Here is a 17,465-nt window from a genome sequence, read left to right on the forward strand (position 1 = left end):
TAAGTTTATAAATTATAAAAACAAGTTCCATCAAGGCAAAAGTCTTTAACATAGCTAAAGTAGGAATTGTTCTTTACTGGTAAGGAGTTAACAAATGACCCAGTTCATGTAACCTCACTTTGTTTAAAGAACATGGAAAGAAAACATGTTTTGCTGGGAACCTGATCTTATTGTGTGCGGCACTGGGCTGCTCCTTGTTACTGGGCAGAACTTTGTGTGTATATATATGGAATTGTAAAAAGGAAGGTGGGGAGGGCTAAGCAACCACAAGGCCACCAGGGCTTGTTTTTCAACATAAGGAACACAGCTGGGAAAAGTTTTGTATCACTTGTATCATACTGTTCCTAGAAATGACTGTACAGAAACTTTCTAAGGAATGAGGAATCCGAGTGCTGCCCACTGTTTGTACAGTTTACGGCTGACTTCCCAGAGATGTTTATTGCTGTGCATTTAAAGCAAAATTCAAGCTTTGTGACCAATTCTCTGAACATTTATAGCCCTCTGCAGTCTTCTAACTGTTCTGATGACATCAAAGAAGGATGCTTTAGTTCTGGTAGCAACAGGAAGCATTATTCCAGGATTCAGGGTACTAAAATAATGGCATGTGAGTGCCATTTAGTCCCAGAGTATTATTGTGTGTTGGGTTATAAATAAATTATAATTAAAAGGCTTCAAGTGGAGCTATTACCACAATTTTATTTTTTTATATAAAAGACTAGATAAACCTTTTTCTTTGAGTAAAAATGTGCCCGTTTTTTTTCCTCTTTAAATGCCGCCCATGGCAGTAATGACTGAATTGGAACGCAGAGCCACCTGGGATACCTTCATCCTGTATCCCAGAAGGCTTTGGGGTTTTCCAGGCATTTAAAAATACGTGCCAATGTCACGCCTGTGCCCCCAGATCAGTTCTCTTTTATTTTACATTTAAAACAGGATACTTCACCCGATCTCACAGCTGCACAGTGCACAGTCCGGTGATGGAGGCAGAAGAAGGAAGAAAGCAGAAGAAGATGGCAGCACTTCCCCTGTGCCAGGGCAAAGGAAGAAACCGGGTGAGTGCAGGACCGAATCGTGGACAACTCTGAAGGTAAGTCCCACTTTAAGTAGTTCTATTATATATGCACTGCTCTTGAACGTTAGCTATATACCATATGTAAAACAAAATGTCTTTTTTTTACATTTAGTAATAAAGGATGAAGACCCTTGTTTATTTTATCTGCCTCTCCTTCTGGTGGCGCTGAATACCTGGGTACGATAAACTTCCACTGGCCACCAGCGGATGACCACTTCTAGGAAGAACTCATTATGCAAACAGTTGGGAGCTCCCTATTTAAGGTTTCGCCTTTCTGGCCCTGATCCTATTTCTTGTCCTAAGATCTGTTCATCCCGACCTGACCTGAGCTTGTGGGTACCTATGTTTGTTAGACGTTTGTAAGTTAGTTAGTTGTTTTTTTGCAGTGTTTGTTTGTTTCTGGATTGTTACAGTTTTGTTCACATTATTTGTTCATATTGGTAAATAAACTTGATTTCAATGTGATAATGAATCTCTCCCACCAACAACAAAAACCTATATTGGGTAGTAGTCTACCCAAAACTGTAAAAAAATATTGTTTTGGCTTCACAAAGACCTTATGAAAAAACACTTTAGGAACAAGACAGCAATGGCAACCCTAATACTAGGTTCAGGATTTATTTAACATATTTAGATGGTGTTTTAAAGTGTCAAAGTCCATCTTTAGTACCCCAACCCTGCCCCCAACCCATCTATTGAAAGTCAGATCTGTGTTTTTTTTGTTTTTATTAAATACCTGGGGAAGGAATGATTTACTTATGAACATTTGCCTTCTATGTGTCTTATCTGCACATTTTTTGGGTGGAGGGGACCATTAAGTGCTGCAGATGTGGACCGAAAATTACTAATTTGTGGTCCTATTAAAAGCAAATACTTGAGGATATATGTAAGATTGTGGAAGAGATAGATAAATAAAAGGAAAGGAAGAATAATTGGTGACATCCAGGAAACAACAGGAAGCTGTGACATAGGATAAAACATTCATTTTTAAATTAATAATAATGTTTTTGATAAAAAGTGTCAATGTAGCTGTTGCTATATTTATCAAGATGTTTGTTGACTATCTTTAAAGAGTGATGAGTCTAGATTACTGTAAAGTAGATTTATAAAAATAACCCTGGCAACCAAAGTAAATGGCAGGCAGTAACCAGAGATTAGAGAGATCTAAGAACTGTCGGATTGGAATTCACGAGTGACTGTGATCTCTTGTGTGTTTACTGTTTGCATAGAACAGGAACTTTCTCTGGTTTATGGTTTATATTTATTATCATTACATTTTTCAGACTAGTGTGTTTCCAGTGATGCATGTTGTTGTTAAATAGTTAAGCAGACAGAAAGTACATAAAATTCTAAGAAAATATGACAGTAGCTGTGATCCTTTTAATATGCGTAACTTCAGTAGGCTCTGAAACAGATTTTAACTGTTGTTTGTTATTTTTCTCAAAAAAAGAGAAATTGGACACTAATAGAAAAAGTTGTTTTCAGTACATTAGGCAACAGTGGGACCAGAGTATTCCCCCTCTTTTTTATGATTCAGTTTGAACTGTACATTGGAGATATGCCCTACCTCTCAATGTTGTCTCAAAGAGATCTGTAATCAGTGACCCAAACATTACTTATCTGCAAAACAAGAAATTAAAGTGTATCTCTAATAACTTAACTAATAAAAATTACACAACAATTATTGCTTAAATGGCCTGCAGGCCTTTTATTACACAAATTCTTAAATACTTCTTAAATACCAAATGACAAACATTAACAAAACATTAGCATAACACTCCCCAAATGACAAAACTATTAACTCTTTTTGGTTGCCGGTCCTCAAAGCCCCCCACAAAACTTGGGACCACCACCAAAATCTTATTTGCTCCCAGCCACCACATCACCAAGCTATCACAGCTACTTGCAGGCCCAACTGAAACCACTTTGAACACTCATTAGTCTGCTGCAGACAAGGGTAAGAATTTACTCACCTTTCTTCTCCAACAATAATTACTGGTTTATTGATACCCTGTAATGACAAATAAATTCACAAAGCATCAGAAGGCTGAGCAATATATGACCACATATAAAAACATTATACCATAAAGACTACCATACACAGTGGCAGACTTGGCCAACAGAAGGCCCTTGCGCAGAATTGACTTATGCTTGGCTTTGGTGCTCTTGTGCAGTGGCAAATTTTTTACCTTGTTATGTCCACCCTCTGGGAAGTGAATACTATAATACTATTATCAGGAGATCTTTACAAATGAATACTAACTCGTTAGTGTTACACTGTTACACTAAAGCTACATTCTCTTTAAATATTCAATAAAGAGGAACTGAAATGTGGCAAAGGACTAGTCACTAGTATTTCCTGTAGTCTCCCTGCAACCAGTCTTTAAATCATTACCTGTGCCTTGTAACAATGTGTGGGGAGCTGCAGTTGAGGCCTCTTATAACTCATAGGTTGACCAGCTATGCAATTTAGCATCAAGGGATGTTATAAAAATAACAACTGACCAAAAAGTATTTCTATGAAGTGTGGGGATAACTGTAATTTATCTTGTGTATTGTCATACAGTGTATTCAATCGTAACTCAGGAACTTGTTGTCAGAGATTTTTCAGAGAGGTATTTTAAGTATTGATGGATTAGTAGCTAATGTCTGCTAGATCACCTAATATTCTATCATGCAGAGCTCTATCAAACACATTGCAATATCTCCATTTATATAAATCATACTAGATATATATGCACTAGTCAGACTTATATGGTTACATAGTCCGTAAACCTTCCAGCCTGTAAGTTATAAAATGCCCATGCTATTTATTTCAATCTTGCTGATTAAAACATATGATAAAAATATGATCATTTTGGGGGAAACCCTGTATAGCTTGCGTGACATTTGAAAACATCCAGGGTGGGATGGGTGAAATGTTTTCTTACCCTGGGAGCTATTCAACCTAGAACCTGTCCTGGTGGAAGGAAGACCGGCTTAAAGCATACACCAAGTCAGCAATGGAAGCTCCCACATATTGACCTTCAGCTAAAGCAACCACACGTAGGCTTGGGTAGGTTTCACATGATTTCTCTTCCAACATCTGAATGCAGCAGCTGGAGAGTGATAGGAAATATTTTCTCCTGAGCAATGGACTATGGGCATTGGCAAAGCACTCTAAGGTGCCCATAGACATAATAAACATGGTGGGATCCAGCGAGCACCATATTGCTATGATTAGGCACATGAATAACGAATCAGGCTATTATTTCATTATATGCTCCAGGTTTATTATCTGAGTATATATGCTTTGCCACCTACATACAGCAGCCTCAAGTGTGCTAAAGTGCTTAAATCTTAATAATATACACTGGTTCCATTTACACAATTTTAATTCCTTCATGGAAAAACTGGATAAATAAAAGGCCTTCCATTACTTCTGTATACAATACATGCCCTCCGAACATTCTCACATTGAAATCCAGAGAATAAAAACAAGCCTAAAGCTTTTATAAGCGCTCCAGTGTGTAATTTCTGGGTGTGGTGTCTTACACAACCATTAGGCGTGTTAATAAGAGGTTTTTCGTCAGTTCTCTATTTTACATTTGCGTTTGTGTAATAAAATAAACAGATTTATGTCTCTTGGATTAAATGACTTATACCGGGTCACCTAACTGACATGATTTTCTTCTGCCGGTGTACATGTAAAGGAAAAAAAAAAATATTTATATTGCTATCTATTTAACCACCATGGAGATTAACTGTATCTATTTGTCCTGGAGACTGTTGTAACTAGGACAGAAAGTGATCAGGAATTCCCAAATTTTAGAGCTGTGACAGAACGAGGACAGAACGAGAACAAAGAGGTAAGGGAAAGTCTACATAGTGAAGGGAACTCCCTATTACTCTCACCTCAGGAATTTAAAAAAAAATACCCCCAAAAAAACAAGAATAAAAATAATAATAATAAATAATTCACTTGTTAAATAAAACTGTTTTCCCTATCGTATTAAAAATTAACAGAATAATATTTGTGATGTACATACATATACTGGTGGAGAAGAGGTTGTAGGACTCCCAGCAGTTTGCACAGTAAAAAGATCTCTTAGGACTAAAGCCCTGTACAGATGTCAGATTTCTGTTGCTGGAAACAATCTTTTGTGATTCTTTCTAGGGACAGGAGATTGAACAACACACACACATAGCGCTGTTTTGGGAGAAGGAAGGATGAGCGAGTGGCACCATGTTGTGCTTTTCCCTATAGCAAAGTACAGGGTTCATCACCACATTGATCCACCAGGACATTGTCCATCCATCCATAAACAATGTCGGAGGACCACTGTACACATAATAGATTTTCACTGATTTCAAGATTATCATGACTATTCATCCCAAGCAACAATCATCTAGTGTGTATGCACGGCTTAGGACCAAGTAATGTAAGTAACTTGGGGGGCTATAGGGTAAGAAAAGTCCAACTCTGTCCTAAACGTCACATCATGTGCTTGCAGAGAAATAAAATGACAATCCAGCTCTGATTTAATCTGTTTGAGATTTCCATAGGTCACCAATCCCAAAACTAGTTGCTTAGTTCTTGCAAAATATTGTAGTGTTTGCTAAACTGGTCAGAAGATGTAAGTGTAAAACATTCAAAAATGAAGGGAGGTAAAAAAATGGTCTGCTATATGTTTCTCTACTACAGATATGGGACATGTTAAACCATAGGAGCAATAACAGCAACTAAATCAGTGCTATACCTTCAGCTGTTTAGGGTTGATTTGGGATTTTTTTTCCAACATTTCATTTTGAGGTTGAAATTGCTGAGCTAAAAAATGTTAAAGATACATGAAAACAATTATGCTACCAGAAAAATGCAGACAGGCTACACATTTCACTCAGTCAGAGGTAAAACCTATACAATGGTTGGACACATTGTAGCTGTTACATATGTGTTGACACTTTTGTAGGTAAGCTATTTCCTTCAGGCCAATATGTTTTCCATATGTGGGGGTCAGATGATGAAACTTTCTGCAAATACTCATAAATATTACATCAATACTCAGAAATGAAATCATTCTAAAGAATTGTATTATTATCTAAGAGGATTGGGGCTTTTTGCAGACTGGCTGTGAGGTTGCAGGGTGGTTATCGCTACTACTGGTTACTTTCTTGGTTACTTGAAAGTCCAAGAGATAGTGTGATTAAAAATAGTTAAAGGCTAGTCATGCACAAAAAATATTTTGTCAAAGTAGCTGCAAAAAATTATTTTAGGGAGTAGCTTTACAATTTAGCTGCCACATCCATAGCTAAAGTTTCTACAATGTTTATTTTCCAGATTTATTGGACTTTTAAGGCACCAGAAGTCATTATTCTTTACACATCATAAATTATTATTCATTCAAAGGTATACATGAGATGTCAGTTAACAAGTTTTCCATAGATTATATCAATATAGATGTTAACCAAAAATGTCCCATTTTTCAATTCTCAACGCATTTCGCAAGCATTACTTCCTCTGGACACATGGAACATCACACAAACAAGATTAATCAGTCTCATTAATCTAAATATTAATCGGGACAAAATATTTTTATGTGTAAAAAGGCGATATAGATCTTATAAAAAATCTTAAACAAAATTTTTGAACTCGGCATACCGTGTTGTCATAACATTTCTTGGAACAATTTAAAGGAAGGAACATGCACTATTCAACTTTAAACTTTTTATATCTTGTTTTCTATGTCTCAAAAATATCTTCATAACCTTTTTCAGAAAGATGATCAGTCCTGCTGCATGACGGAGGCCGAGAGCTGCTAAATACATTAAATACACAGCTAAAATACAACAGATAGACAGTATAATCAGGTTCCTGACCTGCAATGAAGTAACAGCACAGCTTGGTCTTGAACACACTCCATGCTAATAGAGGAGCAATTTGACATGAAGGAGTGCTCACTCATGTGTACATGTTCTTATTATACGATGTGAATGTTAAAGCAAATTTAGAGGTCAGACCCATTTAAAATATATTAACGATTATTTTATTTCAATAACTTTTTGTTCAATAAAATAGAAAACATGAATTGTACAGAACAATTTATAAACAGAACTGAACAGGTAATGTCTGAACATAATGAACTCATTAGGTTTACAGAGTTTTTCTTGAATTAAGGCAGTCTCTGTAGTATTGCTTGACCTGTCATCAAATAATAAGTAATAAAATGAAGAGGTAGTTTGGGGGAAGGGGGGGGAATGGGAGGTGACAAGGGCAAGGAACAGTGAGCGATCCATGAGTCAAAGGCATGTGGGGGATCTTAAATAGTACACGTGAGCTTATCATTCACCATTATCCAATCTAGTATTATCGATAATGGGGCCATCGGTATTGAGGGCGACTTCCAACCTCTGACCAGGCTGATTGTACCAGCTAGAAGCAGGTAATTACAAAATTTTCTTATATATTTCGGCAATTGTATCTCAATTTTGCTCAATAGGGCACATTCCAGGCTAGGGGGGAGAAAAGTATGTATCACCTTGGTGAGAAGGTCAAACACCTTTCTCTAAAACTGTTGTGCCACCGAGCAAGACCACCAGACATGCTCCATGCTCCAGGTCAGAAGAACCATTGAAACACTTGTCTATCTTGGTAGGGACTAGGTACCAGCGTAGCATTACCTTGTAGTTCATTTCAAACAGATTCACATGAAACTTTGGATTTATTTTCAGCTATCCTGGTCCACTCCTTAAATAACGATTATTTTAATGAATGAAGCAATGTGTTCCTGTTCCTTGATTGGTTACTCTGGATCAGTGTAGTCTATTAATGTAGAAGGCTATGTACACATGTTAGATCAGCTTTTTTAACATGGGAGAAAATACTTTCAAGATTTTGTGTTCCCCCTCATTGTACAACTACAAAACTCCAAACTGTCCCTGATCTGTAGGGTCTGTCCTGCTTATGGAATCCTCCTCATTATGAATATGAGTTTAAACTGTTGTAATAACTATGTAGAATAACTAATATAAAGGAAACGGAGCTTAAAAAAACCCAAAACTGTTTAACCAATTATTAGCATAATCCATTTTTAAGGCTGTGCCATTTGCCTACATATTTTAAACTAAAAATTGTCCGTCTTACCTATCTCCAAAGGTTAGGAAAAGTGTATTTATAATGACACTGTGTGTTTTTTTATTTGCAATGGACTGTATGTGGGGATGGCCCACACCCTTTATTTCCTTGAAGACACATTGCTAAGTAGAATGATTAGGGGAAAATCTGTATTTAGGAGGAGAGCAGAGGTGGTGCAAGAGTTACAGGGGGTTAAAGCTACATTTCTGCACTCTGTAGGAACCCTCCAGTGCTATGAGAAGGAAACAAAAGTTGCACCTCTGCAAAGGAAATGACTGGGGAAGAGAGTAAACAGGAAGCTGAAGAACATTTTTATATTAGATATATGTTTTAGCATATACCTAACTTTGATTGTGAAAAGCATAGGAACTTGTATTGAAATACATTTGTTTAATAAACTGCTAAAATTATTTCTGATGCACATGGTTTCAAATCATCCTGAAGCTTTTAACATTTCTGGGGGTGTTAAAAATCATTTCAGTAAACACAAGGATATTACAAACCAAATATTTATTAAATGTTATATATTAATCAATATGAATACTATGTAAACAGTGTCAGGGGATGGGAAGTGATAAACTCAATACTTTTAATTAGGTATAAGGTCATAACATGAAATGAGGAATGAATGTCCTTTTTTTCTCATAAAAATCACTATTATTGAAAGTAAATTGTGGAGAACCATTGCACTCCATAACTCTTTTCAATTTAATTAATCATAATTATTTAACTGCCAAGGAATAATGGTTTTATAGCTGTAGGGATTGGCATCTGCTGCAATTCATCTGGCATTTCTTGCCAAAACCAACCTTTATGTTCATTGATTTCCCAGGTGAAAAAAATAAAATGTTCTCTCCTATGTAAATCAGTCGTTGCTTTTACTACCACTAAAACCTGCATTCATTGTTTCCTTGACCCTTCCGCCTTCCTTCAACAGAAGAATGCTCTCATGCAGATTTTATTTACCAATCTGATGCAGATTGGAGGATTTGCTCTGGCGTTTTTTTTTTAATCTTAACTCTCTTCCTTTCCTAGACTGACAATGTACCCCCATCTATAAATAGAATACAATTGGTCTGATTTATTAAAGCTCTCTAACACTAGAGAAGATAGGCTGAACCTGAGTGATTAAGCAAACCTGCAATGGATCTGGTCCAGGATTGAAATACTTGCTAATATTGCTAATTAAAAGCAAATGATTTTTAAGAAATACATTTTAGGTTTGCGCTATCACCCAGGTTCTCCAATAATAGTCTATCTTTTTGGAAAGTTTTGGAAAGCTACAATGGGCCTGATTAATTAGAGCTCTCCATAGCTGGACAGGATATACTTTCATCTGTGCAGCAAGGTGATCCACCAAACCTTGAATGGATCTGGTCCAGAATTCTAAATATTTGCATATAGCAAATAACTTTAAAAAAATTCATTTCAGGTTTGCTGGATTACCCAGTTTCCCTTATGAAAGAGTTTCTTCTCCAGCCTTGGAGAGCTTTAATAAATCAGGTTCAATGAGTGAGAATCAATCAAGAACAGGATGCTTTTTTTTTGCAGGACCAACAGATGAAAATAAAGGGCAAACAAAATAAATAAAAAAACTGAAAATGAATACTAGTAAAACTAGTAACAGGAAGATCATAGACTAGCCTATTTAAAGCCGTGAATTGAATATGATGTTTTGCTGTTGCTTGTATCTCGAGCAATGAAGGAATCTGTTCTGCAGAGACTGATAGGGTCACCTCCAGCTGGCAGCAGCAAATGGTTTGCAATGCTTTGGCTTGGGATGTGATGAACTGGAATGACTGGCTTAAATTATTTTTGTGGAACAGATTCACAAAAGTGGCAGCTAGCAAATATGCAAGTAAAGACTGTAATGTCAGTTTTTGCATCAGGTCTGAAATCAGAACTGATGATTTAGGGAGTTAAATAGATTCTATTTTCTAATAAGATTTAGAACTGTAAATATTGCAAATGCACAAGGGCCAGTCTCTATGATGTGGTAAAATGAGCAGCTTTGTAGTTGTATATTGATAATTTATGTAGTGGTGTTATGTAGCACAGGCAGAGTGGCTGCAATATATGTGAATGTAAGGAGTGAGGCAAGGGGTTGCAATGTATGTAAGTGGGGGCAAGGACTACTTTGTAAAGAGGTGGGCAGTAGTGGTGCTGGATGTGTAGAGGTAAGTTGTAATAAAAGAATGGTGCAGAGGTTAACAGAAGTGGAAAGTGGTGAGCAGGTGAGTGGTGGAAAAGAGAATGCAGATGTGAGCCGGAGTAAAGGGGTGCAAGTGTGAGCAAGTGAGCGTTGGACAAGGAGGAACAGAGGCAACTGGCGGACAAAGGAGTCCAGAGGTAAGTGGAAATAAAGGAATTCAAGAATGGGTGCAGAGGAGAGCAGTAAACAAAAGAAAGCTTTGGGGGAGGCCTGTTTTTGGATAACAAATGATGGTTATAAAAGCAAATGGTGTGTGAGGGGGTGCAAGAGTGAATTAAGGGCATTGGAGGGGGGGTCATGGGTATTGCTAAGTAGTCCCTGACTATTTTAATGAAATTATTTTTTTAGGTTGGCTCAGACAAAAACTCTGAGCCCTCCCTTCTATAATTTATGTGCAAAAAAGAATATGTTTTGGAAAAGTCTGCTTTTTAAAAAAGGATTGTGCTGTTAATTTGTGTGTGTGTAAAACTCTCGCGTGTGGCACAATAATTTTTTATAAACATAAAACCGGCTCAAATGTTTTACCTAAATTATTGTATTATAACATGCATAATAGATACAAATTTGCCTTGGAAACCCTTTCAATTTATTCATACCATTAACAATCAATTAAATCACTGTTAGCATAAGCCATGACAGCCATGGAGGGAAATTTAGGATTGTAACATCCAACACTTCCAAACGTTTTTAATTCTTTGAAAAACCCATTTTAAAATTAAAATAATAAGCAAACACAGGGTATGGGTATTTTCATGTGTCCCAGAATTTCCCAATCCCAGCAACACCTTTAGATTGGATTGTAATTAAACATAGCAAGTCTAATGACCTTTAAAGTATATTTCAACAAAACAAAAACACCCAAAACATTTTATAGGTATAAATATATTTATAACTGGTAAGGGGACAGTTGTACATGGTATTGGTACTCGTGGCTTGTTTGCCATCATGTTTCTAGGATCAGGCTGAGTAGCCAACTGTCACTGTTATGATACATCAGAATTTTGGAGGAAGCAAACAGGCATCAGATCTGTCTATATGTGGCTAAAAGTATGGGAACTTCTTTACATAACTGTTATTGGAAATATATAAAATATTTACTATCCCCTAACATGACACGTGTATAAAATAATCCTTATAAATCTTTACAAATAGGTGCAAAATATTTATAGCGAAAAAAAAAAAACAGTGTCTAAAAAAAGTATGGTGAGCACACTGGAAGGCTGCCCATGGAAAATCTCCAGACTTGTTTTACCAGAGCCATGCAGTATAAAGACAGGATGGATTACAAAGAGGTCATCTCCCAGCTGCCCTGAGATTGCTTTCGAATCTTCAAGAAGCTTTTAAATTAGTAACCAAAAAAATAAAACTATACACTGGTTTTTATAACTTTCTACCCCATTACTCCTATACATATGAACAGACACATTCAAATTTATTTATGCAATCTCTAAAACAAACTTCTTTAGATATTACAACTTTATACTGCACTGGCAATAATTTACATGTCTTAAAAGGGAAGAGAGTTACCTTCTTGCAGAGTATGATGGAAATATTGCATATCTAGTAGTAGTTTGTCACAGTCAGATGGATGTGTTCCTATAATGTTGTTGAACCACCCTGTTCTATTAACATATTCCTATTCTTTGTGTTAGGAAGTCTGCATACGTTTTTGGCATTATATTTGGAAGACAATCATTTCTGATCAGGGATTGTGGAATTGTAATTGGCTGTTTTCAACCTATAGTGCCATTTTACAATTTCTACTCTGATGTTTTATTAATCATTCACACCTTCAGCCATATAATTTGAAACTTTACCATCTATGCAGATTTCCTGACACCAAGGATGGGGTTATGTAAATAAAACGGGGTTTTGGCAATTTCCATACTTTCTAGGCTTGGACAATCAACATAGGCAGTGTCACATAGGATTAAGGTGTTTGTACTGTGTGGATTTACAGCAGACCTAAACTCAAAAATGACCAGGAAGTACAGCTAATTGACAAAAGAAACATGCAATGTGAATGTAGAGTTGTAAGCTTGTTGTCAAGATATACTGCAGTCAAAGTTTCAATTGGCTGGTGTGAACACTGACCGCTGTATACCTTGCAGTGGGCTAACAATCTGACATTAACAATATTTGAGTGAGCCAGCTGTTATTGTACAGAGCAAACAACAACTACCTGCTGTGCACATTTAAATGGCCTACAGTGGTTATTTACCTTGCCAATCAGACAATTAGTAGGTTCAATTTAGAATGTAATATTTAGAACCTGAATATTTGCATCAGTTTGGCCATACAGACCTTGAACCAAACTGAGGCAATGTGGAACATAACTTATCATTTTCATATTTAATATTTCATACTTGCCAGATTGAAAAAAAATGAAAAATATGTATTTTATTACTTGATCCTGTACATAACAAAGAAACAAAACCACTATATGCATACGAGAGAACACTGAAACATGGAATGTGTCCCAATACCCTTGAATATGTCTAAGGAAATCTCTGGGTCACCTATAAAATTCTGTTTGTAATATTTTATCATAGCATGCAAAGCATAACTCATATTTTCCATAAGTCATATAGAGTCAGAGAAATATGTATTTGCTTGAGACAACAATACCTGGCCAGATAAGAGAGAGGTGTGATCCTAAACCAAGACACTTGATTGGGTAACAGCCTACACGCTTATAATAATGTGGACTTGGCTGTTTTTGTAAAGCACCTGACAACCAAATGACACCATAATCAGATTGGACAAGGTCAATAACATCTACCGGTTGCTAGTGAGCAATTACTGCAGAACAGTGGGATACTGACAGGGCAGTACAACAGGTTAAGCTAGCCACTTGGCAGCAGTTAGATGATTCATTGACTTGAATTACTTAATCAGAATATGAACAGTATAATTCATACATTTTTAAATTGGTAATATAGTGTTAGACAGCTACAAACAATTATATGCTGTCCATGAGGCAGTGCGAGGTGTGCTGTCATTTTATTTGCACCTACTGCAAATTGAAACCTTCACAAAGCCAGTTTTATGGTATACCAGACACCAATAAAATCTAGTACATGCACCTACTCACACTTATAATATTTGAAAAAAAAAGAATGGTGGGTGCTTACTTAAATGACACCATTACCAATAAACACACATCTATAAAAACATCGATGTATGTTTTGACTGTAGAGGGCAAAAGCACATGGCTACCCCTTTCCCTGAAGTGCATACTAAACTTTTTTTTCTCTTATCTGCCTTTCCATTTAGCTGCTGGAAGCAATGAAAATACCTGGTACTGTCAAATTTGTAACTTACTCTCATATGACAGCTGTTATTATGACCCTCAGACTTGAAGGGTTGAAAACGGTGCAGTTAGCTGCTCCCAGACACATTGCAAACTACTGCTATGCCTCCATGACCAGGGTATCTCAGAAGTTGCCATCCCTCTGACCTCAATTTTTCCCCAAACTAACTGCTGCCCAGCCACCTCCGTCAACATTTTCCTACTGCCATAATATACACAGACTACCAATTGGAATTTTAATTGAATGCAAGCAACAGTTTTATTACCCAAACTTAAAAACTCTCATTTATATCAAAATAATTTAAATAAACAAAACAATTAAATAACAACAAATAAACGTTAAAAATACCAACAAATATTATATACCAACAAATGAACGTTAACAAAGTAAACATTACCACAATAACATCAACATTGCACATTACCACTATTCTTACTGTGCTCTGTCACTCACAGCAGTTTTACAACCAACAAAGTTGCAGGTCCTGGAAGACATAAGATCCAAACTAATCACATCCATTATGGCCCCCAGCCGCCCAGCTCTGCCTTAGGGACCCTAAACATATTCTGATGACCTCCAGCTATTCCCACTTTTTTATACCTATTAGAGGATCGCACCCCAAAGATAGTTCCCCCTCACACCATAAAATTCACCACAAGACCCTTGCCTTCCAGGACTCAAACCGCTACTACACAAAACTAACATCCTAAGGGGCCAGAGGCAGGGAATGTTTCACTTCTTTATTCAAAAAGGACTGGAACCTTCTTAACTCTACCCCTTTATACCCTATCCTCCCTTTCCTGTTCTGCCTCTAGGCCCCCTTCAATCCTATCCTTGACCTCCTTGTGACCTCCACCTCACTGATTTTAAACCTTTCCCTGCCTGTCTCCTGTTCTTACCCTGTCATGTAGCGAATTTTTTCATCTTTACTGCTCCGATGAAGGTGTTTGCATATGGTGCCTTTGCATTTGTGTTGTAGTTCTCGCTCAAGAGGAGGAAAAGCATTTGCATGAACAAAACCAATGTTGCTTCCAAGAACCATGCTACAGCCTCATCACAATGTAACCATTTGCAAATGCTCGCACAAGGTGCAATTGTTGAATGGAATTGATTGGGAGTGCAGTTCAGAATGTAGTACAATTTTGTGGTTTACGACAAGTCTGAAAGGGACCCTAATAACCTGCTCAAGGTTGCCACATACCAACACACTGTGGGGACATTTTTACTCCCTACAATGGAAAGTAGCAAGATAAAGGTAAGCATGGAAGGGAGCATTAACGTCACTTGCCTGGGCAAAGCTCAGATCCACTTAAGTATGGGGCATACACGTGCACATGTCCACGGAAGCACATGTGCTCAAGGACTTCTTTAAGTGTGAACAATAATACCCACAAGTCTCTGGATGTTATTTTCAACCAAAAAAGTCCAGCTCCTTTCAACCTATTAGTGAAGAACCTATTTCTTCACAAAGAAATGTGAAGATATGCTTACAATTTTCTAAAACAAGATTGGAAAGCCACAAAATCAACCTGGTTATGAAGGAAGTAATCTGGAATCAGAGTGAAATATATGTCTCAAGTCTGATCCAGGGTAGAGAGGAGAGAGATGAGCCCATTTGAAGCAGCAGCGCTGCTCATCTCTGACTCCAGATTTGATTCTAGTACCCTTCACGGTATTACCCCTAACCATGTAAAACATGCACATACAAACTGCCGTTTCCTCACTCATCACCACCCTAACAAAGCATTTAGGTCTCATTTATGCCCCTGAAGAAGCCTGTGGGCAAAATGTGTCAGGTAACGAGACGGTCTTTCGGTTCATATAATTAAGACGTTCACGACTTATACTTAGAGTACAGATTATTTGAATAGCTCAGCAGTCTCCACCCCATGGTTTTTTAATGGGGGGGGGGGGGGGGGAAAGAGGGGGGGGGAGATGGATATAAATAAAGTTCTAATTGTACTTGCATTTACCTTTCCTGAAATGTATTTACTGAACACTAGCCTTGAAGCCCCTTCTTCTTTCTTTTCCTTCTTGTTCAATAACTATTACTATAGGTAGATAGATCATTGATATATGAGGAGCAAAAACCTTTCACTTCATAATCTCTAAGGCCCATTTGAGCCTTAAGGTTGACCACTATGCTGTACCACAGGATAATTGCATGGCCAACCAATTCCATGTAACCAAATAGGAGTGGTTGGGAACCATTTTGTGCATGTGTTTGCACATGGTTGGAAATGTGTTGCAGCTGCTGTGAGATTGGTTGTTTGCATGGTGGGGTTGCAGTTCCTGGAAGCGACATGCTGCTTCTGGCCATGTGTATGCTTTTCCTCTTCTGGAGAAAGAACCACATTGCCACTGCAAATACAAAGGCAACACATGCAAATGTATTGGCCAATGGTGCAGTTTGGCAACCCTGGGCAAAAAGCAGCAGTTATTATGTGTCACGGTGCTGCGCTCTCTTTCCTTCAATTCCATTAAGTCACTTGTCTTTTGCCATTCATGGATCCACTGGGACGGATCCATAAACGACATCAGATAGCCGCTATACGCGTCAGATTCTATCATCTCATCTGATGTGTGTACATACTCGTACACTATCACAGAAGAATGCCATTGATATACAAATCCAAATAAAAAACGGCAAAACGGTGTCATATCATTAAACTGGCAAACATTAAAATAGTTTAAAAATAAAAAACAGGAGGGGGCGTGGCCTGGCTCGCGGCTAAGATGGACGGCTGATCTGTGTCCTCCGCCGGCGCCGCTTCTTTCACACTGCATCCCGGACAGCAGCGACTCCAGAGATGGGCAAACAACGCAGGGTGAGGGTGGGGAGACCCCCCCCCACCCCTGCGAAAAAAATACTTACATACCTCATGCAAAGTTTCTTCAGATGTAAATCTGACCTATATTGTTTTAGATTTCTAATAGAACTCCAGCCAAACTAGTATTCAAAAACGTTTAAATGTTTTATTGGCCTAAAATAGATTAGAAAATCATTATGTTCACATTTTTTAATCATTGGTTTTGTTTGTTTTTATTCACTTTTTTTTCTTGAAGTATTTAGATTGATCACAAGGTAATGTTTCAGTTGAATAGTACAAAAAATAAAATTATTCTAATTGACTATGGGTTACCAGACATAATATTGTACAAGCTTTACAAGTAATAAGTGCTTTTAATGCTTAGGGGGAGTCCTGTCACCTCCTGCAAAGTCAGCATTCCTTTCATGGATAGCTTTACTTATAGGGAAAATATTTCCATTGTTTCTTATGTATACGTGGGAAAGATTATTATTCCTATCAGTATTTGTTAGTGTTTCCATCGTTAAATCAGTAAATACATGCATACTCTTAAAATAATGCCAGTAAACTACCATACATCCACAATATGACTGTAGCTATTGTTGAAAAGTTTGAAGAACTGGCCACACATGTCAATTTAAAATCTAAACTCTTGAAATTAAAAATTGCATCCTGGCAGGTTTTTTATTTCAGAACGGACAGGTGATGTCCCTTCTTCAATAAAACACCAATACTTGCTTATATGCATTTTTTTTTAAATACACCCACCAGTTCCCATATCATTGCAGGTGCTGCCATCCTCCTTCTCTTCCAATCTTTGGTCATCTTGATTTGCCAGGCTAGGAGCCCCAGAAATGCCAGGATACATATCAGCATCCTACACTGCTGCTGGAAGCTGCACATGCTTAGCTCAGCATTTATTTTAACAGACTGCACTCAGGCATGT

At 37.4% G+C, this 17,465-nt stretch overlaps 1 long non-coding RNA gene across 1 annotated transcript; it reads left to right on the plus strand.

Annotated features, from left to right (window-relative positions):
• Nucleotides 1-296: 296 nt before the first annotated feature.
• On the plus strand, nt 297-4,690 carry LOC140336582 (uncharacterized). Its single transcript, XR_011921913.1, has 3 exons — nt 297-586; nt 934-1,087; nt 1,185-4,690. It is a non-coding gene; the product is annotated as an uncharacterized lncRNA (long non-coding RNA).
• Nucleotides 4,691-17,465: the final 12,775 nt, after the last annotated feature.

This window comes from Pyxicephalus adspersus, chromosome 8 (genome assembly GCF_032062135.1).
Source record: "Pyxicephalus adspersus chromosome 8, UCB_Pads_2.0, whole genome shotgun sequence".
Lineage (NCBI taxonomy): Eukaryota > Metazoa > Chordata > Amphibia > Anura > Pyxicephalidae > Pyxicephalus > Pyxicephalus adspersus.